The 25,170-nt window shown below is 44.8% G+C and overlaps 1 long non-coding RNA gene across 1 annotated transcript; it reads left to right on the forward strand.

Annotated features, from left to right (window-relative positions):
* The first annotated feature begins 7,787 nt into the window (after nucleotides 1-7,787).
* LOC115086835 lies at nucleotides 7,788-20,842 on the forward strand. The gene is made up of 2 exons (XR_003855347.1): nucleotides 7,788-7,827; nucleotides 18,856-20,842. It is a non-coding gene; the product is annotated as an uncharacterized LOC115086835 (long non-coding RNA).
* Nucleotides 20,843-25,170: the final 4,328 nt, after the last annotated feature.

Raw genomic sequence — 25,170 nt, forward strand, 5'->3', positions numbered from 1 at the left:
CTCTGGAGAAAGTGCAGAGAAGAGCCACCAAAATGATAAGGGGCATGGAACGGCTGCCTTATGAGGAAAGGCTAAAGAAGTTAGAGCTGTTCAGTTTGGAGAAGAGACGACTGAGGGGGGATATGAGAAAAGTCTACAAAATTATGAAAAACTTGAACAAGTTAATGTAAATCAGTTATTTACTCTCTCAGATAGTAGAAGGACTAGGGGGCACGCCATAAAGTTAGCAAGTAGTTCATTTAAAACAAATCAGACAATTCTTTTTCACTCAGTGCATAGTTAATCTCTGGAATTCATTGCCTGAGGATGTGGTTACAGCAGTTAGTATAACTGGGTTTAAAGAAGGTTTGGATAAGTTCCTAGAGAAAACATCTGTAAACTGCTATTACTGTAATTAATAAGCAATAGTAACTTGTGTTTTATCTAATGTTTGGATAGTTGCCAGGGACTTGTGACTTGGATTGGCCACTGTTGGAAACAGGATACTGGGCTTGATGGACCCTTGGTCTGATCCAGTACGGCATATTTTATGTTCTTATAGAGATTGGAAATCTATCTAGGCCTTGGCCCATCAAAGTACAGTATGTGCCAAGCGAGCTGCACTAATGATTCGATAATTGCACAGAATTTACAGAACATCTGCTATTTTGCAACAATTTTTCCAGGCTCCAGTGAAGCTTGCTGGAGAGATTGTGGCAAAAGAGGAACGTATATTCACATGTGGTGGTAGTGTCAAACTACTCAATACTCTTGGTCCTTAGTTGCACAGCAAATTGCTAATATTCTTGGTTACCCAATTTTTCTGAGTCCCAGACTGGGCTTGCTAGATTATTGGGTGGGCTCCTTGGTGCCAGTTAAGTCTCGAGATTGGTGGGACAACTGTTACTGGCCGCCAGATTTACCATTGCTACCTTCTGGAAAATGAACCCCACTTTGGATTACTGGAGTCATCAGGTGTGGGAAATTGTTGATATTGAAAATTTGCATCAGATGGACTTGGGACCCTTACCATGAATACTGTAAACTTCACTTGATTGTTTGTGTGAAAATGTGTACTGGATTATTCTACTGCTGCTGTTGCGGAGGCTTGGAGAGCGATCCCACTTCCTGAGAGAGGTGTGTCCTTGGGCCGCGGCTCAACCTCAGAGGATTCCGAAGATGGCCGCGGGAGGCGTGGCATGCCCGAGCATGGGTAGGACGGAAGCAAGACTGGAGTGATGACCAGGCGACAGGCCCTCCTCCGGACCTGCACGCTTCGGAAGACCCAACAACGCAATGTTGGTCTTGTGAACAGTCCTCCGACCGTTCCCAGCCCTTTCGGACCTGCCGCAGGGTACGGCACGAAGCGGCAGGCTGGACAGAGGCCAGGGCAGCGAAGACTGGAACATAGATTCAGACGAGACTCAGGAACAGGGTACTGGAAGTGCAGACGTAGACTCAGAAGCAGTGTACTGGGAGTGCAGACGTAGACACAGAAGCAAGGTACTGGGGGTGCAGACGTAGACTCAGAAGCAAGGTACTGGACGTGCTGACGTAGACTCAGAAGCAAGGTACTGAAGGTGCAGAGGTAGATTCAGAAGCGAGGTACTGAAGATGCAGGGGTAGGTTCAGAGGTGAGGTACTGAAGGTGCAGATGTAGACTCAGGAACAAGGACCGAAGGAAGACATGAGCACAGTCCCTCAGGGCACCCTGCTCAGACCACTCCTGGGACTGAGTCAAGGGCCACCCTGTCCCACGTGTCCCCAACACTGCCTTGGAGGGCAGGTCACGGACCACGCTGAGAATGGGAGAATGCAGGAGAGATCCAGGTGAAGCGAACTCCGATGCTGGGATACTGACATCCGAAGCCCCGTCGGCTGGCAGGAAGGGAAGCTCCAAAGCACAGGGACGAATCCCACCTGTTGGCCACTCCAGGGCCCAACAGGCCAGAAGGCTCAGGAGCCAGACAAGACGAAGGGCAGAACATATGGGACTGGATCAGGAACTGGATCTGGCATCGACACCAAGGAGACAGGGAAGAAGCTGGTTGCTGCACACCGGCAGCCAAGGCAGGTAACAGGGTCAGGAACAAGGACTTCTCAGAGACTTAGGAACGAGGTACATGGCTTGCATCACAGATGGCCCTAATCAGCCCGCCCTGAGGGCTGGTCCCGGACCACGGCGTGGCTTGCCGCGAGGTACCAGGACATTGAAGAACACAGGATCACGGTGCTAGCTTTCAAGAGGTTCAAGGGCAAGGTACTTAGCTTTCAGGTGAGTTTCAGGAACAAGGTGCAAGGCTTGTAATATCTGGACTGGATCATGGATACCGGATAGGAATCAGACCTCAAGGCAGGAACAGGAACAAGCGAACATCAGGACTGGAACAACTGAAGACATCAGGACTGGAACAACTGGAAACATCAGGACTGGAACAACTGGAAACATGGAACACTGGACCTTGCAGAAGGCTGAAATACAAGTCAGCTCCTGGAACGAGGGTCTCAGGAGTGACCAACTCCTTGCGAAGGCAAAGACAGACTGAACGTTGAATCCCTTTGTAGAGCCGAGGTGGACAATGCCCAGGGAGGAGCCAGCAGGGGCCACACCTGGCTGGCCCTTGAAGAACAGACGAGAGGCGCGCGCTCGCGCCCTAGGAAGCTGGAGAGATGAGTGCTGGAAGCTGGTGGCGTCCTCCGCCACGTGGAGGACCCATGGAAGCAGGCAAGCAGCGAAGCAGCCCTGCCCTGGAGCTGGAGAAGTGGCAGGAAGGAGAGCAGGAAGAGAGCTGGAGAAGGTAAGGCTGGCTGCAGGGGAAGTAGGGAGCTGTAGCAGGATCCAGGCACCGCTCCACGCTGCAAGGCTGAAGCAGGAAGGCAGAAGCGAGGTAAGCTGGCTGCAGAGAGAACAGAGAGACTGCAGGCAGAGTAGAGAGCAGTAGCAGGCTGCAGGCACCGGCAGGGACGGCTTCCCTGCTGGGCAAGGACCCGGGCTGAAGCAGGCACTGGCAAGGACGGTCTCCCTGCTGGCTGAAAGGTCCCGGGATCGCAGCAGTATGTCGGGGGAAGGCAGAAGCAGGAGCCGAGGAGCCGGCCGCATGGCAACAGCTGCTGGGACAGCCCCAGCTGATTCAGGGAGAAGAGAAGCAGCAGCGTCAGCAGCCCGACTGGCTGTGAGAAGGTAAGAGCCTGCCCACGCTCCTCGCGGGCAGGATCGCAACATGCTGCATTGTATACATTTGTACATTTTATTGTATGCCTGTATATTCCTTTAAATAAACAGTTAAAATAAATTTAGAGGCCTAAAACGTAGGACCCTAAATTGAGGCCTGCTATTTATTTACCTAGATTTAGCACCCTAAATTAAGTGCCTAGTTCTGAAAATCACTGCTAAGCTTCTAACTTTGTTGCCTCACCCTAACTTCACCCCTGTAGCCATCCACTTTTTAAGCTCCTAAATTTAGGGGCCTAATGAAACTAGAAGCCTTAATTTAGGAATTCAGCCCTTGTAAATTTTCAAAAGGATCAATTTAGGAGCCTAACTCCAAAAGTTAGGAGTCTAAACCCTTTAAACATTGGCCCCTTAGTGTTTTACCTGTGAAGCTCAGCACAAATATTCATGACAAATTCATATCTCCAGCTATGACTATGAACTCTGATTGGAGAGGTTCAGCTCTGTGCCTGGAGAATGCTGAGGTTTTATTGCTTTGTAGAAGACTGCCAGAAAGGTTCATGATCCTGGTTTCAAGCCTCGAAGCTTGAAACCAGCTGTAAAGAATGAGCATGAGAAAGAAGGTTAGCAGGGTCAAGTTTGGAGTTTAGCAGAGATTAACCCCTAGGGAGGTCGACGATGACAGGAAGGAAGAAAAGGAAACAAACCATGCCACTCCTGGATAGGGTGCAACTCATTAGAACAACTTGTCCTAGTGGCCTTGCTTTCTCTTCCAAGTGAAGCATCACAGCCAGAAATTTCACTTCCAAGGTCTTGTGCTGTTCTTAACAGGTGCAAGTGTATGTGTAGCAAAACTAGTGATGATGTTGCTCTGGCCTTTCAACCCCAAGAGGATGAAATGCGCAGTTCACTTATCCAGGTGCTTGTAAAAACAAAAAATTAGGTGCATTTATTACTGGGCTCACAAAGCAATTTCCCTGTTGTTTTAATCATTCCTTTTATCATAGATGGGGTTTTTTCCCCCCCCCTCCATTTTAGTACTTTAGCTTCCTATGTAGCCCAGCCATTACAGCTAGGGACCGCAGGCTGTGGCTTTCTTTGGAACCTGGCATGTGTGCCCTGAATCTGGACAGTAGGCGTTATCTGCCACTCCCTCCCTCTTGAGGGCTGTGAATATGCATCCACAGTGATGGTGGGGTGGTGGTGGTTGTTTTTTTTTTTTAAAACTGATGTTCCTCTATTTTTTTAAAAATGGATCCCTCCAAAATTTATAGGAAAAATGATTGATAACTTTCACAAATCATAACATCTAAAATGGTACAGAATGTAATGGTACAGAATGGTAAAAGAAGACCGAAATTGACACTGTTTTTAAATGGCATCTCTCTGCTATCCTGTTGCTACCATATATACTTTGAAGCACTAGGAAAAAATGCAAGCTCTTCATTCAGACTCGGCATTAACCTTACATCATTTCATTTTATGCCTGCAAGTATAAGGGGGTCATGTTCAGACTCCCCAGGCTGCTTGCAGCTCCACAGTTCTTTGCACCCGCGGTCCTGCAGTGCAGCTCCACAGGTGCAAGGTCCGCTGGCTGACCTTTTCAATACTTCTTTAGAGTCTGGAGTAGTCCTGGCGGACTAGAAATGGGCAGATGTGGTTCCTATTCATAAAAGTGGAAATAAAGAGGAGACTGGAAACTACAGATGAGCAAACTAATGGAAATGCTGCTAAAACAGAGGATAGTACAAATTTTGGAATCCAATAGATAGCAAGATCCGAGATAGCATGGTATTACTAGAGGTAATTCCTGGTCGTATCTCAGATCAGTCCAGACAAGTGGTTTTTGCATCCCTACCAGCAGATGGAGTCAGAGAACAAAAGCTTTTCTGAAACTGCTACATAAGCAAGAGTGCCAACTGTAGTCTCTCAGTATTTCTCTGACTCCAGCAGATAGCAGAGGTGAAAATCCTGCAGTCTGGAGAATTAGATTAAAAAAAAAAAAAGGCAGAGCAGGATTCTTGTGCGGGCTTCTTGAGGTGTTAGGCAGCTTTGTGGGCCATCCCTCAGGTGGAGCAGGGCGAGCAGGAGATTGGTATCCCTGTTTAGCTCAGCCTGAAGTCATTGAGGGGACTGAAAGCCAGTGTCTCTGGCTCCCTCCTTCCCCTTGGACTGCTCCCACTGGCCCTCAGGCATCTAAATCGCCATCAGGAAGTATTCTCTTTCCTTTTTCTGGGGGATATTTTAGCAGGTCTGTCTTCTTAAAAAAAAAAAAGAGGCAGTGCGGGTGCAGACGCTGACCGGCTGGTTGTGAGACAGCCGGAGGAGGAGAAGGAGCGTGAGCTGTCAAGGCCCACGGGCACCTGGGTCGGAGGAGGCTTCAGTGCGGCCTGTTGGCAGGCAGCATACCATCGAGCGTGAGGTACATCTGGCTCAGAAGAGCGCAAAGTGCACGCATAATGGTGATGGCCGCGGGATGTGACAAGTGCTGCATGACCAATGGGGAGAAGAGTACCCCCCTAAGTGTAAGCGCATGATGTGGCAGGTGAATGCATGATGGCGGCAGCCATGGGATGCAGCAAGGGCTGCAAGGCCTGTGGCGAGAGGTGTACACACCTAAAGCGTGCCTCAGGAGGAGAAGCTTGTGGGGCAGCTGCTGAGACAGCGTGGGATAAAACTGTCACCCGATCGGCTGCAGCAGGCACGAGAGCTTGGCTGACAAATGCGGAACAGTGGCCATTTTGTCATCGCATGGTAATCAACAAGTAGACGAATTATAATGCTAAATTAATTAGACACATGGGCAGACTAGAAAGGCCATACGGTCTTTTTCTGCGGTCATGTTTCTATGTTACAAATGGAAAATCCCCTTTGAAAATCTGCCAGCGAGTATAAAAGCAGGCCCACATTCCATGTGCCGATTTAAAAATGAAATTGCCGTGCAAACTTCCCTCCCCTGACTAAACCCCACCCCTCTTCTCCACGGATAAAAGAACGCACTGTCCTGAAACAGTGTGCATAACTAAATTCCCGCAGGAGGGCGAAGGGGAAGTGAAATTTTCAAGAGCAATTTTTACAGGGGCAAATGTTTATAAAAACATTTGAACATTGCCCTTCTAATAGTAAAAATAAGTAGCTTTTCACATGGAGTTTAGTTGGTAACATTCCTTCATGCGCATTAATATGCCTTTAAGTGGACAAAGGTGAAAAAAGAACTATGATGAACCAGTTGAGAAACAGATGAAGTTTGTATTTATACCATTAAAAGTCAGATTGATTGAAATCTATTGAACCACAGCAGGTAATCTAACAGGAAGCCATTCCATAGAAGGATATTGTTGACCTACAGTAGCATGGATGTGCTGGTGTCTCTGATTAGATGCCAGGGGGAAACATTAACAACTGTTGTAGCAGTGGTGTCCCAGATGTTCACATCCCTATGCTGATGCTGCAGTTGGTGCTGATTTTCTTCTCCCCCTTTTGCTTTGGTCCCTGTGCTATAGTGAGTCAGTATTCTGGCAGAGGGTTTGGCGTAGTTTATACATTCTATTTAGCTCTGAATTATTTTCCAGATATTGACTTTAAAAAAAAAAAATCATCTTCAGAAATGTCTTTTTGGGGCCATGCAGTTCACATACCATTTCTTTTTCAGCTGACATCTCTGAAAATAGTGTCAGTCAGACTAGCATTAGGGCCATCATTACGGGTCAGGTTATCTTCCATAGCCAGGAATTTATCGCAGGAAGCTGATGCTTCTGTCTTGGAACTGATCATTTTATTAGGAAGTAACACCTAATACACACGGTTTTAGCCGAGGTGAAAAAACAAGAACCCAGCTTCAGCACCACTAGTGATTTGTTTTTGTAAATAAAAATCCAGCTACAACCATAAATCACCCCAGAGTCCTACCCTGCAGCCCCCCCCCCCTCCCTCAGCTCTTGTTCAGGATCACAAATTAAAGGGAAGAATGACAAGGAAGATGTCATGTCTGATGTGCCAGAATGCTCACTGCTGATCAGGACATGACTTTATTAAATATAACTCACTGTCTGTGAAAATTAGATCTAAAAACGTATTTTTCTGTAAACTGAAAAAGGCATGCCCATTGCCCACCAAGGAAGGATTGCTGTTTTTTGGTTTCTATAGTTCTGTAGATGCTTGCATAATTATTTGGTTGGCAAGTAACAGTGTTTTTAAGCCTTTGCAATATTCCTATTATATGTTTTTCATAGCAGGGCCAGCTAAAAATTACATACACCTGATATTTTATGGAGGAATTTGAGCCCTGCTGGCCTGGACAAATGAATAAAAGGACACCATCATTTGTTGATTAAATGCAGGAGTGTTGCTGGCCATAAACACATAGAGCGCCTACCTCATTCTCAGAGCAGCTTTTCTGTTTACTGCTGCGTCACCTGCCCTCCATGCAACCTGCAGGGAGCAGAATGGGAGGGGCTGTACAAGGGAGCAGAGCAATTGTTTTCTGTTCTAGTATGTGCCCTCTAATTTCATCCCCTCCCACCCTCTCCTCTTGTTTCAAAAGGCAGCACATGGGCGAGAACAGGAGGGGAGGAGCTGAGGTAGACACAGCCATAACTTGTGAGTCCAAAATTAGAGTCAGCTGAGGGCAGAGTGGAAGAGGAGGAATGAGGATCCTAGCACATAATCAGGGAGCTGTAAGTGATTGATGAGGAGAGAGAGAGGAGATCCATGCTGAAAGGGAGTATGGTGAAGAGGGGGTATATGATGGTGGAAAAAAGGAGGGGTGGTTTGACAGGGAATAAATGTTGGGGGAAGTGAGGAGGGAGTGAATGCTTGAGGGGTGGTGTGAGGCTTAATGTTGAGGGAGTTGAAGTGAGTTGAATGTTGAGGGAGTTGAAGAAGGGTTGATACAAAAGGGGATTAATGTTGGGGAGGAAAGGAGAAGGTTGAATGCTGGAGGGAGCAGGAGAAGGGGAGGTGAATGTGTTTTCTTCCCCCTTCTTTCCGAAGTTAACAATGCAAATTTGGGCTGTCTGAAGTAGTAAGAGAAAGAGAGCCAAGAAATGGGTGTGCATGACAACCATGTGGGAGGATAAGCAGTGGATTTCCCCAAGTCCACCTTAATACTGGCTTATGGACTTTTCTTCCAGGAATTTGTCTAAACCTTTTTTAAAACCAGCTACACTAACAGCTTTCACCATATCCTCTGGCAACAAATTCCAGATTTTAATTATGCATTGAGAAAAAAAAACATTTTTTCTATTTGTCATAAATGTATCATCTAGTAACTTCATTTAATGTCTTCTAGTCTTTGTGCTTTTTGAAAGAGTAAACAACCAATTTGCGTTTACCCGGTCCATTCCACTCATCATTTTATAGACTTCTATCATATCTCCCCTCAGCTCTCTTCTCCAGATTGAAGAGCCATAACCTCTTTAGCCTTTCCTCATAGGGAATTGTTTCATCTCCTTTATCAGTTTAGTCGCCCTTCTCTGTACCTTTTCTAATTCTGCTATATCTTTTTTGAGATACAATGACCAGAACTGCACACAGTACTCAAGGTGTGGTTGCACCATGGAGTGATACAGAGGCATTATGATATTCTCCATTCCTTTCCTAATAATTCCTAGCATTCTATTTGTTTTCTTGGTTGCCACCACACACTGAGCAGAGGATTTCAACTTATTATCCACAATAATGTCTAGATCCTTTTCCTGGGTGGTGACTCCCAATATGAAACCTTGCAATGTGTAGCTATAATTTGGGTTGCTCTTCCATACATGAATCAATTTGCATGTGACCACATTAAATGTCGTCTGCCATTTGGATGCTCAGTCTCCCAGTCTTGCAAGGTCTTCTTGCAATTTCTCACAATCCTATTGAGCGTTAACAACTTTTAATTTTGTACATCAACAAATGTGATCACCTCACTCATTGTTCCCATCTCTAGGTCATTTATGAATATGTTAAAAAACAGTGGTCCTTGTACAAATTCCTGGGGCACTCCACTATCCACCTTTCTCCACTGAGAAAACTGACCATTTTACCCTACTCTCTGTTTTCTATCTTTTAACCAGTTCTCAATCCATAATAGAACATTGCCTCCTATCCCATGACTTTTAAATTTCCTTAAGAGTTTCTCATAAGGTACTTTGTCAAATGCTTTCTGAAAATCCAGATGTACTATAACAACTGGCTCATCTTTATACACTTGTTTATTCATGCCTTCAAAAAAATGTAGCAAATTGGTGAGGCAAGACTTCCCTTGGCTAAATCCATGTTGACTTTGTTCCATTAAACTATGCCTGTCTATATGTTCAGTCATTTTGTTCTTTAGAATACTTTCAACCATTTTTCCTGGCACTGATGTCAGGCTCATTGGTCTTTAGTTTTATGGGTTCACCCTGGAACCCTTTTTAAAAATCGTTGTTACATTCGCCAACCTCAAATTGTCAGGTACCATAGCTGATTTTATGATAGTTTACAGATTATTAACAGTAGGCCTGCAATTTCGTTTTTTAGTTCTTTCAGCATTCTGGGATATATACCATCTGGTCCAGGTTGTTTGCTATTCTTTAGTTAGTCAGTTTGCCCTAGTACAGTTTCCAGGTTCACTGAGATTTGTTTCATTTTTTAGCACCACCGATCATCTAATGTACCTGACATTTTTTTATGAGTTTATGCTTTCACAGCAAGCTTCTTTTCAAATTCTGTCTTTGCCTTCTTTATCAATGCTTTGTATCTAATGTGCCAGTGCTTATGCTGTTTCCTGTTTTCTTCATGTGGATCCTTTATCTATTTATTGAATGATATTCTTTTGTCTAGAAGAGCCTCTCTCACCTCACATTTTAACCATGCTGGCAGTTGTTTGACCTTCCTTCTACCTTTTTAAATGCGTAGAATACATCTAGTCTGAGCTTCCAAGATGGTATTTTTAAACAACATCCATGCCTGATGTAAACTCTTGACTTTTGCAGCTGCTCCTTTCAGTTTTTTCTTAACCTTTTTTCTCATTTTCTCATAAACTTTCTTTTGAAAGATAAATGCTATTGTAATAGATTTCCCTTGTAATAGATTTCCTTAGTGTCCTCCCTCCAGTTATCAAGTCAAATGTGATCATGTTATGATCTCTACTGTCAAGTGGCGCTAACACCATTATCTCTTTCACCACCTCTTGTTCAACTGAAGATTAGATCTAAAATAACTCCCTGCCTTGTCGGTTCTTGTATCAGATGCCCCATGAAGCAGTCATTTATTTCATCTAGAAACTTTACCTCCATAGCATGTTCTGATATGACATTTACCCAATCAATACTGGGGTAATTTAAATCACCCATTATTACTGTGTTGCTATTTTTGTTAACTTCCCTAATTTCTTATGGGCCAATACAGTACAGTGCGCTCCGACGGTGTTAACCCACCATTGGACACGCGTTTTCGACAAGCTAGTGTTACCCCTTATTCAGTAAGGGGCCGAAAACGCGCGTCCAACCCCCCAAACCTAATAGCACCCGCAACATGCAAATGCATGTTGATGGCCCTATTAGGTATTCCCGTGCGATTCAGAAAACAAAATGTGCAGCCAAGCCGCACATTTTGCTTTCAGAAATTAGCGCCTACCCAAAGGTAGGCGCTAATTTCTTCGGGCACCGGGAAAGTGCACAGAAAAGCAGTAAAAACTGCTTTTCTGTGCACCCTCCGTCTTAATATCATGGTGATATTAAGTCGGAGGTCCCGAAAGTTTCGGAAAGTAAAAAAAAAACCAAAAAAAAAAATTTGAAGTTGGCCCGCGGCTGTCGGGTCGAAAACCGGATGCTCAATTTTGCCGGCGTCTGGTTTCCGAGCCCGTGGCTGTCAACGGGCTCAAGAACCGATGCCGGCAAAATTGAGCGTCGGCTGTCAAACCCACTGACAGCTGCCGCTCCGGTCCAAAAGGAGGCGCTTGGGACGCGCTAGTGTCCCTAGCGCCTCCTTTTGCCTGTTTTTACCGCCGGGCCTCATTTGAATAGAGAATCACGTGCACAGGAGAGTGGCCTGTGCGCACACCGGGAGAACGGGCGTTCGCCCGCTCTCCCACGGACTTTACTGTATCGGCCCGTTAGTGTCTAGACAGATGAATCCAGAGCCAGTGGGTTATACAGCTGTACCAGCAGATGGAGATGGAACAAAGCTGACATCATAGTATATATACCCCTGCAATGACTTCAGTCTACCAATATTCTCCGTCTCCAGCAGATGGTGGATGTGCATCTCCCTACTGGGGATTGCTTCAAGTTTTAGAAGGAGACAGAAGGAAATTTAATTCAGCCTGCTCTCCTGTGGTGATACCAAATGATCCCTCCCCCAGTTGAGAATTCCTGAGATGATTTCTGTGGTCCCTCAAATGAGTGCCTTGGTCCGGTAGCTGTTTTTTCAGAAGGCATGAACTTAGCTGTTGAAACAGCTGAAAGACAGAGGGTGCAGGAAACCGAGCACAGCGGTGATGGTAATTGCCCTCTGCCCCTGCTGCCGGGCACCGACTCTGTACCTAGCCGGGACTGACTAAGCTCAGGTAAAGCTTAAAAAAAAAGAGAGAGAGATCAGAGAAGGAGGGTTTTTTTGTAGGGCTTCCTCCTTCCTCCGGTCTCCCTGCTCGGCACTCTGGTCAGATGTTCATTCCCACTTCCGAAGGAGTTTAAGGGATGTGGGCAGCCTGGTGGGTTGAGCAGCCCTTTTGGGCTAGGCCCTGCTCTTAAGGGCTGATGCAATTATGTGCACTGAATGCAGGCCCTGACTTTTCAGCCCTCGCTTTTTTAACGCACACATGGCGCCCGCAAGGGAGGTGCCATGCAATATGGAAATTAGGGGATCGCGCCAGGAAGGAGGCGCTAGGGTCGCTTGCGCGACCTTAGCGCCTCCTTCCTAACACAACCCGCCATGGCTGCCGGTTATGAAGACCGACGCCGGTAATCTCGGCATCGGTTTTCATAACCTGCCTGTCTGCCAGTAATAAAAACGGCCGCCGAGTTTATCGGTTGCCATTTTCATTATTGGCAGACGGCCGGTTATGAAAAACGATGCCGAGTTTACCGGCGTCGGTCTTCATAACTCGGCGGTCTGCCGAGTTATTATTATTTTTTTTTTAACTTTAAAAAAGTACAGAAAAGCAGTTTTTTCTGCTTTTCTGCACTTCTTTTCAATGCACTCAGCTATTAACGCCTGCTCCAGGCAGGCGTTAATATCTGAGCGATAAATGTGCATATGATGTGCATGTGATGAGCGCTATCTCATTCACTCCACGTGGGACACTCGTTAAATAGGCGCTAATCTCCCTATTGCATTAGGGGGTGGATTAGCACCTATTTATCCCGCATCCGACTGCAGGTTAAACAGTGCACTCGGCTGAGCGCACTGTATTGCATTGAACCCCCTTAGGCTTTTCTCTATGCACCACATGGTAGGCTGCCCTCTTCAGGACCATTGATTCATGTGAGTGCATCCAGTTGTGCACCCAGGTTTTGGATGCTTAGTTGGATGCCTGTTTGGGCGTCCAGTTGTTAGGGGCATCTAATTTAAGCGTGTGCTTTCCTGTGCGCATAATCTGGGTGGCATTGAGAGTGCTCAATTTTTGGGCGCTCATCGAGGCACAGGGTTGTATGCTTAAATTTTGGACGCCTACGTTTTGGATGCCTATTTTTTAAAGTGTGAATTCAGGTGGATGCACACTTTTCAGTCACCTGTGAAGTGTAGTGACAGACTGATGGCGTTTATAGCTAAGCAACCTAAGCAACTTACCCACTGTGCTGCTTGTCAAATTTGGGCATCTCAGCCTGGCACGCCCTCTAACTTGTGCCAGCGCTTCTTGGAGGTTCAGGGAGAATTGCCTTTGTCTGATTTTTACTAAGCCCAGTTCTTTCTAGCCTGATGAGGGCCTGGATAAAGACGTGTCAGAAGGGGCACCTGACCTTGGGAACTCCCTTAACTGGCTCGTCAGCGGGGGAAGGTAGTTCAGTGGGCACAGCACAGGTGCCTCCTGGTTTTGGCATGGATCCCTCTGCCTTTTCTTGGGTGGAATGTTTTCAAGGATTGCAATCCTTTCTTCAGGCGCAGTACTCAGCCCCAACCAATCCTGTGAGCTCAGAGTTGCAGGTGGTGACCTTCTGCACACCTGGTGTTGCGGTTAAGCGTCGATGTACACCTAGATCAGCAGCCGGTCTTTCCGATAGGGATCCAGATGGCACGGATAATGAAGCCGATCCTTATTCCCTGGAGGATGGGGAAATTCCTCCAGGATTGGAATTGTATAGGACTAAGTTGAGTTACCGGCTCTGATTTTCCAGACCCGTGAATATGCTGGGTGTCCCTGGGGCTGAATCCATGTCTGAGCCAAAGAAAAATCCCATTTTGATTTCTTTGCGTAAAGCCTCTTGTTTTTTTCCTGTTATGGAGGCCATTCAAGAATTGATTGATCTTGAGAGGGTCGCCCCACAGGCTAATTTCAAAGGGGGACAAGTCTTGGAAGGTCTGTACCCCTGGATCCAGTGGTGAGAGAGTGGTTGAATTTTCCGAAAGTGGATACACTTGGGCGTGCTGTCTCCAAGCGGATGACTGTCCTCATGGAGGGAGAAGTGGTCTTGAAGGATGCGCACAAGCATTTGAAGCAGTGGCAATGACTTTGCAGATAGCTTCTTGTTGTTCCCTGGTGGCTTGCTCCTATTTACTTTTCTCTCAGGGGAATCTAGTGGGAATCTGGTGTGAATTCCAGGGCAGTAATGGAGCTAGCAGCCGCCTTTATGGCAGATGTGGACTGTGATTTGGTCCGCACTTCAGCCAGAGGGGTGCCTTCAGTAATAGTGGCCAGGTGTCAGTTATGGCTGAGAAATTGGTCAGCTGATACAACCTCCAAGGCTAGTCTTACAAAGTTGCCCTTCAAAGGCTCGATCTTGTTTGGGAGTGAGTTGGAGAAAATGGCCAATAAGTGGGGTGAGTCCCCAGTTCCTCGGTTGCCAGAGGATAAGAAGTAGACATCACACTCCTTTAGCATGAGATGTTGTGCTAGAGGATCCAAGTGTTTTCAACCCTACAGAGGAGCAGCCTTTCAGAGGACTTGACCTTTCGGTAGGTCTCAGTTCTTTTGTCCCAGACAGCCCAGATAGGGTGACTGCTCGGGTAGTGGAGCCCCTGAACTTCCCAATGAAGGTGTGCTGATCCATCCCCGAGAACAGGAGATAGGCGGTCTCCTATTATCAGAGGTGGGTTGACTTCACATCAGACCAGTGGGTCTTGGTGATGATACAAGATGGATATGCACTGGAGTTTTGCACTGTTCCTCGGGATGTGTTCATGTTGTCCCCACAGAAGAGGCAGGCAGTGGAGTGTACACTGTCAAGGCTCCTCAATCTGAGGGCTGTGGTTCTAGTGCCCACATCTCAAGAAAATATGGGCCGATATTCCATTTATTTAGTTGTGCCAAAGAATGAGGGCTCTTTTCGTTCCATCCTGGATCTCAGAGGAGGATCATTTGCAGGTGACTTATTTTCGTATGGAAACCTTGTGCTCAGTGATAATGGCCGGGGGAGTTTCTGATCTCCTTGGATCTGTCCGAAGCATACCTGCATATTCCCATCCGGCCAGAGCACCATTTTCTGTGATTCTCGGTTTTGGGTCATCATTATCAGTTTCGAGTGTTGCCTTTTGGTCTGGCCACTGTGCCCAGAACTTTATCCAAGGTTATGGTGGTGGTGGCAGCAGAGTTGAGAAAGGATGGGACTCTGGTACACCCATGCTTGGACAACTGGCTGATTCGGGACAGATCTCTGGAAGAGAGCCTCCTGGTGTTGCACAAGGTGATCCTCTTGTTGCAGGAGCCAGGGCTAGGAATGCTGCAGAAACAGTATCCACATCCCCCAGGAAGGAAGCATGAGAGATTTTTCTTCTTTCAGGTCAGAATGTGTTATGTATAGCAGGGCACCCCCAGAAGACACTTGCTGAGAAGCAGAAATGACTCAGCACTCTTCAGTGGCAGCACGCAAGCTTTATTTGCTTGGGAAACTGGGATAGAAAAAAGCCCAAAACATTATGGGGTAGATTTTAAAAAAGAGCACGCGGGCATATATGTGCACACGCTTCCCGGCGCGCACACATGTATGCCCGATTTTATAACATGCGCGCGCAGGCTGCTGTCCTCCCACATTCCCTCCCAGGCCGCTTCGAAATCGGAGCGGCCTCGGAGGGAACTTTCCTACCCCCCCCCCCCACCCCACCTTCCCTTCCCCAACCTCCCCCACCCTTTCCCCCCTACCTTTGATGTTTTGGGGGTTTTTTTTATCTCCAAACTTACTTCAGCCCTGGGGCTGAAGTAAGTTGCGCATGCTGGCCAACTGCCAGAACGCGATCCCTGGCCCAGTGAGCGTAACCCTTTTAAAATCCGGCCCTATATACACACAGTTATCTCCTACACACAGGGACTGTGCTTCTGTACACAGGGACGTTGACCAGCACAATAAGCAGGGAGGAAGATGGAGACTCCGATGCACTAGTACAGGTTACATCCTATCAAGGTAATCCTTACTGTCCCACCCTTTCCCAGACAGGGTCAGCTGACACAGCCAGGGAAGGTTAGCCCCTGGCTGTCTGGTCTGGAGGATGACCTTTTGCTGTCGGTCTTCCAGCAGAGAGCATCCTCAGTATCAGTCAATAGTGACTACTATGAGTGGAATTCAGGGTGCAGGCATAGCAACTTCTGAAGGGAGCAATTGTCTGTGGCTCCTTGGAAAGTACCGCTACAGGGATGGCTGAGCTTTAGAGAAAGAAGGGTAGGGACTTATTGGAGAAATATCCCTGACAACTATAGCCCATGGCACCTCTGCTTTGGGGAAACAGTCAGCAGGATTGGGACAAGTTCTAATTGGGCTGGAAACCTGGGTGTGAATGAAAATTAGAGCCCTCCCCCCCCCCCTAAACAAAAATTCAATAAAGCATGCTTATTCTAATGAAATACAGAGCTCGAATAATACTACTAAATATATTTCTCAAAGTTTTGATTAAAATGTAAGAGTTTATTTTATTTAATTAAAATTAATTAAAATTAATATGCTTCCTTCATTTCATTTAACCACATTTACAGACTGAGAAATACAATATTTTATTGTTGGATCTGAAACGTTTGCCTACAGTAAATGAGCCTGCCGCATCTCAGACAGCGAAAACTAGTGCAAAAGTATGCCCATTGTTTCTCTACAGAATTCAATTGTAAAAAAAAACAAAAAACCATACTTGGACATTTCAGGTTGAAGATAATGACATCAAAGTCTCGAAAAGACAACATGTGAGTTCTGCCTGACTTAGAAAAGATGAAAAGGTCAGAACAGCACTAAACTGTTGCAAGGTCAGCAGGACAGCCAACATGAGAAAACCAACAGGCAACAGAAGGGCCTCCGCAGCATCTGAAGAACAGAAGATCCGCCGGGAAGCATTTTGCAAGAGAAATGAAATGCTCCTTCCTGTGAGGGAGGAAGGGAGGTACAGAGTGCTTGAGAAATAGAAAAAAAAATGCAATTAATGCTAGACATGAATAAAGATCAGGTGAGAGAGGATATCACCTTTTGGCCTCTGGAATCATATTTCTGCTGCCTCTTGAAATTATGTTTTCCTGAAACAAAGGAACAAATGTTATGGAAAAGTGGGTGCCAGGTATTTTAGGAAAATGAGACACAGCGAAGCGGATAAAAGAGACAAAGACAATGGCAATCACGCAATAAACTGAAAGCCAGCTGAGAGCTGAGACAAAAGGTGAAAAATCTGGGCCAACAAGATGACTGAAGTATGGGAAGGAAGGAGGGAAAGGTGATTCACAGTAACACATGAAAGACATTGACTTAAATATTTATCAGTGCCGCAGCACATTCTGTTGGGTGGCCTTGGTGATAAGTTAGCGATTTCCCACCCTTAAGGTGACAAACAGGAAAGTGGCTTGAAAGATGGTGCTTATCGTAAGTGCAATGATAGGCCGTGAAGCCACTAACACAGACCGAAATAGTTTATCTTGCTCTCATCTGTCAGTGGAAAAATACATCCGCTGTCTTCATGGCAGTACACAAGTATAAAACATAGAATTTTAGTCTACAAAGAAACAATGGAAAATAAGGTGAATGGGATGGAATCCTTTGTTGTTTGGCCTTCCTTATTTATATGGTGGGTGGTGGTTTGTGTTTTGTTTTGTTTTTTCTATAGATTTAGCTTCTTTCCCTCCAATAGTCTTGATTCTAAAGATACTTACGGGCGGATTTTAAAAGCCCTGCTCGCCGGCGCGCCTATTTTGCATAGGCCGCCGGCGCGTGCAGAGCCCCGGGACGCGTGTAGGTCCCGGGGTTTTTTGAAGGGGGCGTGTCAGGGGCATGTCAGGGGCGGGACCGGATGACGCAGTGTTTCGGGGGTGGGACGCGGCATTTTGGGGGCGGGACCGGGGGCGTGGCGCCGGCCCGGGGGCGTGGTCCAGGCCTCCGGACCAGCCCCCGAGTTGGAAGACGGCGCGCCAGCAGTCTGCTGGCACGCGTAGATTTACGTCTGCTTCTCGCAGGCGTAAATCTAGGGACAAAGGTAAGGGGGGGGTTTAGATAGCGTACAAAAGTACGCTGGAATTTATAAGATACGCGCATAGCCGCGCGTATCCTCTAAAATCCTGGATCGGCGCGCGCAAGGCTGCCGATTTTGGGCAGCCGGCTCGGCACGCGCAGACTGCCCAAAATCGGCAGCCTTGCGCGCGACGATCCAGGATTTTAGAGGATACGCGCGGCTATGCGCATATCTTATAAATTCCAGCGTACCTTTGTTTGCGCCTGCTGCGCAAACAAAAGTACGCGATCGCGCTTTTTAAAAAAATCTACCCCTTAATCGGAACTCTTGGAACAAACGTTCAGATAGGCTGTGGTATCAATTTCATGCATATTCATTGTGGCTATCCTAAAAACCCGACTGGCTGAGGATCTCTCAGGAGAGGTTTTGGAACCACTGCTGCATGCTATATACCAGGTGTGGCCAACTCCGGTCCTGAAGAACTACAAACGAGCCTAGTTTTCAGGATAGACACAATGAATATGCATGGGACAGATTTGCATGCAGTATCTCATGCGTATTCATTATGGCTATCCTGAAAACCAGGCCTGTTTCTGGCTCTTGAGGACCAGAATTGGCCACCTCTGCTATATACGGTAATTCATTGTTTATGGCTACCTCGTATTGGTGGATTCTGTAAATCAGGTAAGGCTTGTAGACAGATTGAATTTCTTACTTATTCACCAGTTAAGTTAACTGGTCCTTGTTTTAATTAACCTCCACTTGTTATCTTCTCAACTAATCCATTGGCTATTTCTTATGCAGATTCTTAGGAGGCCTCATCCCTTAAAGCTATACTCAAGTCAGTTTAGCCTTTCCTCAGTTTATCTCACCTTGTAAGCACCTACTTTAATTCTTCTCAGCCACAGTCTTACATTAGGCTCAAAACCTCTTATCCTTTTTTGTTGTGTGTATTGTCTCTGCATCTTGACCAGATTGTAAATTCCAAGAAGTAGGGACTGTCAATTATATGTCTCCATATATTGCTGTATACATCTGGTATGCACTATACAAATCATAGTGATAATAATCATAGCATACAAGATGCTGTATTAAAATACATGTTATTGTTTTTTTCTAATTTTGTATTTTTCTCCAATTTTCTTCCTCTTGTATACTGTCCTCTCCAGGCGACTGGCACCCGGTAACTACAGGAACCTTTACTGACCTGGTGCTGCAGCAAAACTCTCTTCTAAGGCTGAACCTCCTTAGTGCTGCTCATGCACCAGCAGGGGTGGATCCAGTGCAGGAACTGTCGCCCTCCCTCCCTGCCAAGACCTGAATACATAACGTCTACGTGCATTGGAGCTCTGCTATCAGCTCTCTCCTACCTACCCTCACTCTCAGACAGGGGACTCAAAGCTGCAGTGCTACAGCCAAGCCATAGGACTGGCCCTCTAGTTCTGTTTCATATTTTACCAACTAAACTGGACTTACAGCGTCTATAATTTGCATGTAAGATTTCATGAACTCGCTGATTTAAGATGTAAAAGGCTATTCCGACTACGTAAATCAGGGAGCCGCAGATGTGAAGACCTTCGTCAGAACCCTGTGTAGGTTTCACAAGAATAAATGTAAACCATTAGCATAGCATAAACTCCTTGGGCCCGACGAATGAAGGTTTGGGTTAAACTGCTGAAACTCGGTGCACAAGTTAAAAAAATGTTTTAACTCCTGATGCAGTAAGCTGATGGTTTGCTAATGCATCAGGAGTTTAAAAAGTGCACTGACTGGAAAATGTGCGCACAAACCTGAGTTAAAATATGTGCTCAGCAGAGGCTGAGCGCACATTTTAACTCGAGAAGAGCAGGGGCTTCTCGCAGATGTGATGTGTGCCTTTTGCATATAAAAGACTTATGCACACAAAACATGATTTGTGTGTATAGAATATGATTTATGCACAGAAAACATGCTTTCAGCGCAGAATGCATTTTTTTGTGCATAAACATATTTATGCCCAGAAAATATGCTTTGCATACACAAAGCAAGTTTTCTGCACATAAATCCCAATTACAGGTGTCGGTGCCAGAACTCGGGCTTCTTGCCCATAGACTGACATTAGTGCTGGAAACTTTATTCCACCTCTGACCAGGAGTAAAATTTCCAGGGTTAAGAACACCTGAGTTAAGCCACTGGGGTGGGTGGATAAGAGATAGTTAATGCCTTCATTTGCTTAGGATTTCCATGAGAGGGCCTAAACAAAACGCAGTTTCACACGCACGTGTTTTGAGTTCAAAACTTCTTACTGCATTGGGAGTAACATTTGTGCACAACAAACGTGTGCACAACTGTGGATAAGATTATGAGCTCTGCAGAATGCACCTTACTGCAGCGACCCCCTTAAGAGTAGACTCAAAGAAGTAATTTTAAAAACAGGAATTTGGCAGTAATAAACAATAACCAAAAATAAAGAGAAGGCAAATGCACCACACCCATCAAAATAATACAATCCACAATAGCAAAAGAGGCAAGTTTTGCTGCCCAAGGTAAAAATACACAGAACAAAACATTTTCTAAGGGAAATAAGCGCAAAAAAGATATTCTTTTCTATACATATGCAGATTAAAAAAAACAAAATCTACAGAAATTTTGCACCAGTTTCTTGTTCTTTTAGTGATATCAGACAGTCGATTCCACCTAGGGAACCTGTTCATGCACTTATAATCATTGTCTCCATCAAAACTGTTTTAGATAACGTATTTTTAAGGTCAAATGTGCTGAGAAACGTAATATGTGAAGTCAATAGGATGCACAATACTTTCCTTGCTAAAGCAAAGTCTGAAAAGTGCATTCACAAGCATGAAAAATATCCTCCTGTCGACATGATACAGTCCTGCTCATCCCAGCTCCCAGCACAGGGCGGTCATTAAGTCCCACGGGCCCAACCAGCGGATCAATCCCTGGGGGAACATGGCTCCACCATCTTGATAGAAGGATTTTTTTTCTTGCATGTGACCTCCAGCAAGAACATAATCGTGAATCATTCAGACTTTGTTTCAGCAAGGGATGTCTCCTATAGACTTTGCATATGACGTTTTTCAGCATATTTGGTAGTAGTGTTTGGCATGAAAAAAAAACCATATAAAATGTATTTTTGATGGGGTAAATGATTGTAAGTGCATGTATAGGTTTCGTGTGAGGAGCTCACTTTTTGATGTCCCTGTGAGAACAAAATCTTCTTTTTAAGTATTTTTTTATAATAACATTTTTGTCCTATACCACTATAAAAAAGAAACTCTTTCAACCATCCTTAGTAATAAATGATGCACATGATTTAGTCCAATACTGTGTGAAAATTAAAGGATACCTTTGTGTAAGATCAAAAGAGAATGCTATAGAGAGAAGAAATGGGCAAGGTTATATTTTAAGCAATCTGCTTAAAATATAACTACAGTACATACTAAACTATTCATTAAATTGTATTGACGAGCTTCATATCATGGTGATGATCTATTCAAGAATTTTATAAACTAAAACATTTGCTACTCTGGTATCCTTCAAATGACAGGACAGTTAGTACAGAGTCAAAGAAAAGATCAACGTTAGCCTCAGTGTTCAGAAGTCACCTGGCTGTTCTTGTTTTTGCAGTTCTTCGGAATAAGAAAACTCAGCCATAAACAAGAAATCTAAGTGTTCATTACCGAACTGCACAGAGATGAAAGACCTTGGGGCAGTCTGTTTCATAAAGATGTTAAATATCCCTGACTAATATGCTGGAAGTGAAGCAAAGACCAAGTCATTGAAACTGGATCTGTTTTTCTTCCAGACTCAGCATACTGTACCCTCTCCCAAAATCAATGTCTAGAGAATAAATTGCATTGTAAGGAGTGGACTGAAAGCAGCACAGCTATGAACAGCCTGTACCTTGGCTCTCTTCATCTCCTAAAATTCTCCTCTCCTGGGGGTCCCTCTAAAGCTGTTTGTGCTGCATCCACAATTCCAGTGACTGGGCCTTCAAACCACCAAACCCATCGACATTTTATAATAACCAAAATGAACACGTTATGCTACCTCTTAAACCAGGTGTATGTAAATATATCTTATAAGTATTCATGGTAGATATTCCAAAAATCAGACCTGGTCGGAAGCCTTGAAAGCTAGAGCTAGCTAGCTGGGCTAACTGGTGATGCTGGAGTGTCACAACATCAGCCCTATATGAGTTTGCACAACTTAAAATGTAATCTAGATTTGCTAATGTTCCTGCAAGCACCTTCAAAGTAATATGTCCAAGGTACATGTTTTAGAAGCTAAAAAATGGATTCTAAGTTTTTAATGCTTGTTGGTATCCCTGATTGAAATGTTGGTTATTCCATTTTTCAGTGCTTTGGTTTTTTGTAAATTAGGGCTGATTGATAAGAACATAAGAACATGCCATACTGGATCAGACCAAGGGTCCATCAAGCCCAGCATTCTGTTTCCAACAGTGGCCAATCCAGGCCATAAGAACCTGGCAAGTACCCAAAAACTAAGTCTATCCCATGCTACTGTTGCTAGTAATAGCAGTGGCTATTCTCTAAGTCAACTTAATTAATAGTAGGTAATGGACTTCTCCTCCAAGAACTTATCCAAACCTTTTTTGAACCCAGCTACACTAACTGCACTAACCACATTCCCTGGCAACAAATTCCAGAGTTTAATTGTGCGTTGATTGAAAAAGAACTTTCTCCAATTAGTTTTAAATGTGCCACATGGTAACTTCAAGGAGTGCCCCCTAGTCTTTCTATTATCTGAAAGAGTAAATAACTGATTCACATTAACCCGATCTAGACCTCTCATGATTTTAAACACCTCTATCATATCCCCCCTCAGTCGTCTCTTCTCCAAGCTGAAAAGTCCTAACCTCTTTAGTATTTCCTCATAGGGGAGCTGTTCCATTCCCTTTAACATTTTGGTCGCCCTTCTCTGTACCTTCCCCATCGCAACTATATCTTTTTTGAGAGGCGGCAACCAGAATTGTGCACAGTATTCAAGGTGTGGTCTCACAATGGAGCGATACAGAGGCAGTATGATATTTTCCGTTTTATTCACCATTCCCTTTCTTTCTTTCTTTTTTTTTTTTTTTTTGCAAAATCATTTTTTATTGTGAAGATGTACAGTGTCACAGTTACATAAGGATATAACAAGATGAACAGTGTCACAGTTACATAAGAATATAACAATAAATAACAATACCAACACGGTAACCAGTAATACAGAGGGTGTGCAAATCTTCATTTATACATCATTCCCCACCTCTAGATACAACTAGAAATCCCCAAGCGAGTCAAACTCACAGGGAACCCAAGCACTCCATTCACACCACGTAATACCCACCCATACACCATTCTCGCCATCCAACAAACACGACCTCTGCCCCCCCCCCCCCCCCCCCCCCCCATTCCCAACCCTGCCCAAAAGTCCCAGGGCTGAGAGCCAAGAAAATGATCATGGATGAAAACAAAAAACATCATAGTCCACTCAAGTTGTAGGTGCAGAAGAAACATTGGAATACCAATGTACACGGTAACCTGCTGTAATCAGATGACCTTGAAAGGCGGGCGAGAGAAGAGAATAATAGTGCGCCCAACAATCAGCATATTTCTTGTCTGTATTCTTAGGCGAGTTGGTATAGTCCATCCGCTCCAGGAGCATCATGTCCATCATTCAATGATGCCAGGCCGTAATGGATGGCTTGATTAAGGGATCAGTCCTGTCAGCCAGTATCGTACAACATGCTAACAAAATCGCAATCCTGCTGAAACGATCCTGGGCCCCAGTGCATTTTACAGACATCGCCTGTGGTCCAGCCGGGAGGAGCGCTGCTGACATTTTAAGAGGTAGCTGAATACATTTAGCAATACAGTCCATGACCTGGGCCCAAAAAACCTGTAGGGATGAACAAAATATCAGCCGATGGAGCATAGTACCTTCTACCTGTGAACATTTAATGCATAGCGGAGAGGGAAGGCGGCCCATATGAAAGCGACGCACATCATCACAGATGATGTGGTGTATAATCCTAAAGTGTAAATCACCCTTTCTAATAATTCCCAACATACTGTTTGCTTTTTTGACTGCCGCAGCACACTGAACCGACAATTTCAATGTGTTATCCACTATGACGCCTAGATCTCTTTCTTGGGTGGTAGCTCCTAAAATGGAACCTAACATTGTGTAACTATGGCATGGGTTATTTTTCCTTATATGCATCACCTTGCACTTATCCACATTAAATTTCATCTGCTATTTGGATGCCCAGTTTTCCAGTCTCAGAAGGTCTTCCTGCAATTTATCACAATCTGCTTGTGATTTAACTACTCTGAACAATTTTGTATCATCTGCAAATTTGATTACCTCACTCGTCATATTTCTTTCCAGATCATCTATAAATATATTGAAAAGTACTGGAAAACTGGGCATCCAAATAGCAGATGAAATTTAATGTGGATAAGTGCAAGGTGATGCATATAAGGAAAAATAACCCATGCCATAGGAGCTACCACCCAAGAAAGAGATCTAGGCGTCATAGTGGATAACACATTGAAATTGTCGGTTCAGTGTGCTGCGGCAGTCAAAAAAGCAAACAGTATGTTGGGAATTATTAGAAAGGGTGATTTACACTTTAGGATTATACACCACATCATCTGTGATGATGTGCGTCGCTTTCATATGGGCCGCCTTCCCTCTCCGCTATGTACCTTCTACCTGTGAACATTTCCAGTCTCAGAAGGTCTTCCTGCAATTTATCACAATCTGCTTGTGATTTAACTACTCTGAACAATTTTGTATCATCTGCAAATTTGATTACCTCACTCGTCATATTTCTTTCCAGATCATCTATAAATATATTGAAAAGTACAGGTCCCAATACAGATCCCTGAGGCACTCCACTGTCCACTCCCTTCCACTGAGAAAACTGTCCATTTAATCCTACTCTCTGTTTCCTGACTTTTAGCCAGTTTGTAATCCATGAAAGGACATTGCCACCTATCCCATGACTTTTTACTTTTCCTATAAGCCTCTCATGAGGAACTTTGTCAAACGCTTTCTGAAAATCCAAATATACTACATCTACCAGTTCACCTTTATTAACTCCTTCAAAAAAGTGAAGCAGATTTGTGAGGCAAGACTTGCCTTGGGTACAGCCATGCTGACTTTGTTCCATTAAACCATGTCTTTCTATTTGTTCTGTGATTTTGATATTTAGAACACTTTCCACTATTTTTCCTGGCATTGAAGTCAGGCTAACTGGTCTGTAGTTTCCCAGATCACCCCTGGAACCCTTTTTAAATATTGGGGTTACATTAGCCACCCTCCAGTCTTCAGGTACATGGATGCTTTTAGTGACAGGTTACACATTTTTACTAATAGGTCTGAAATTTCGTTTTTTAGTTCCTTCAGACCCCTGGGGTGTATACCATCTGGTCCAGGTGATTTACTACTCTTCAGTTTGTCAATCAGGCCTA

This window comes from Rhinatrema bivittatum, chromosome 3 (genome assembly GCF_901001135.1).
Source record: "Rhinatrema bivittatum chromosome 3, aRhiBiv1.1, whole genome shotgun sequence".
Lineage (NCBI taxonomy): Eukaryota > Metazoa > Chordata > Amphibia > Gymnophiona > Rhinatrematidae > Rhinatrema > Rhinatrema bivittatum.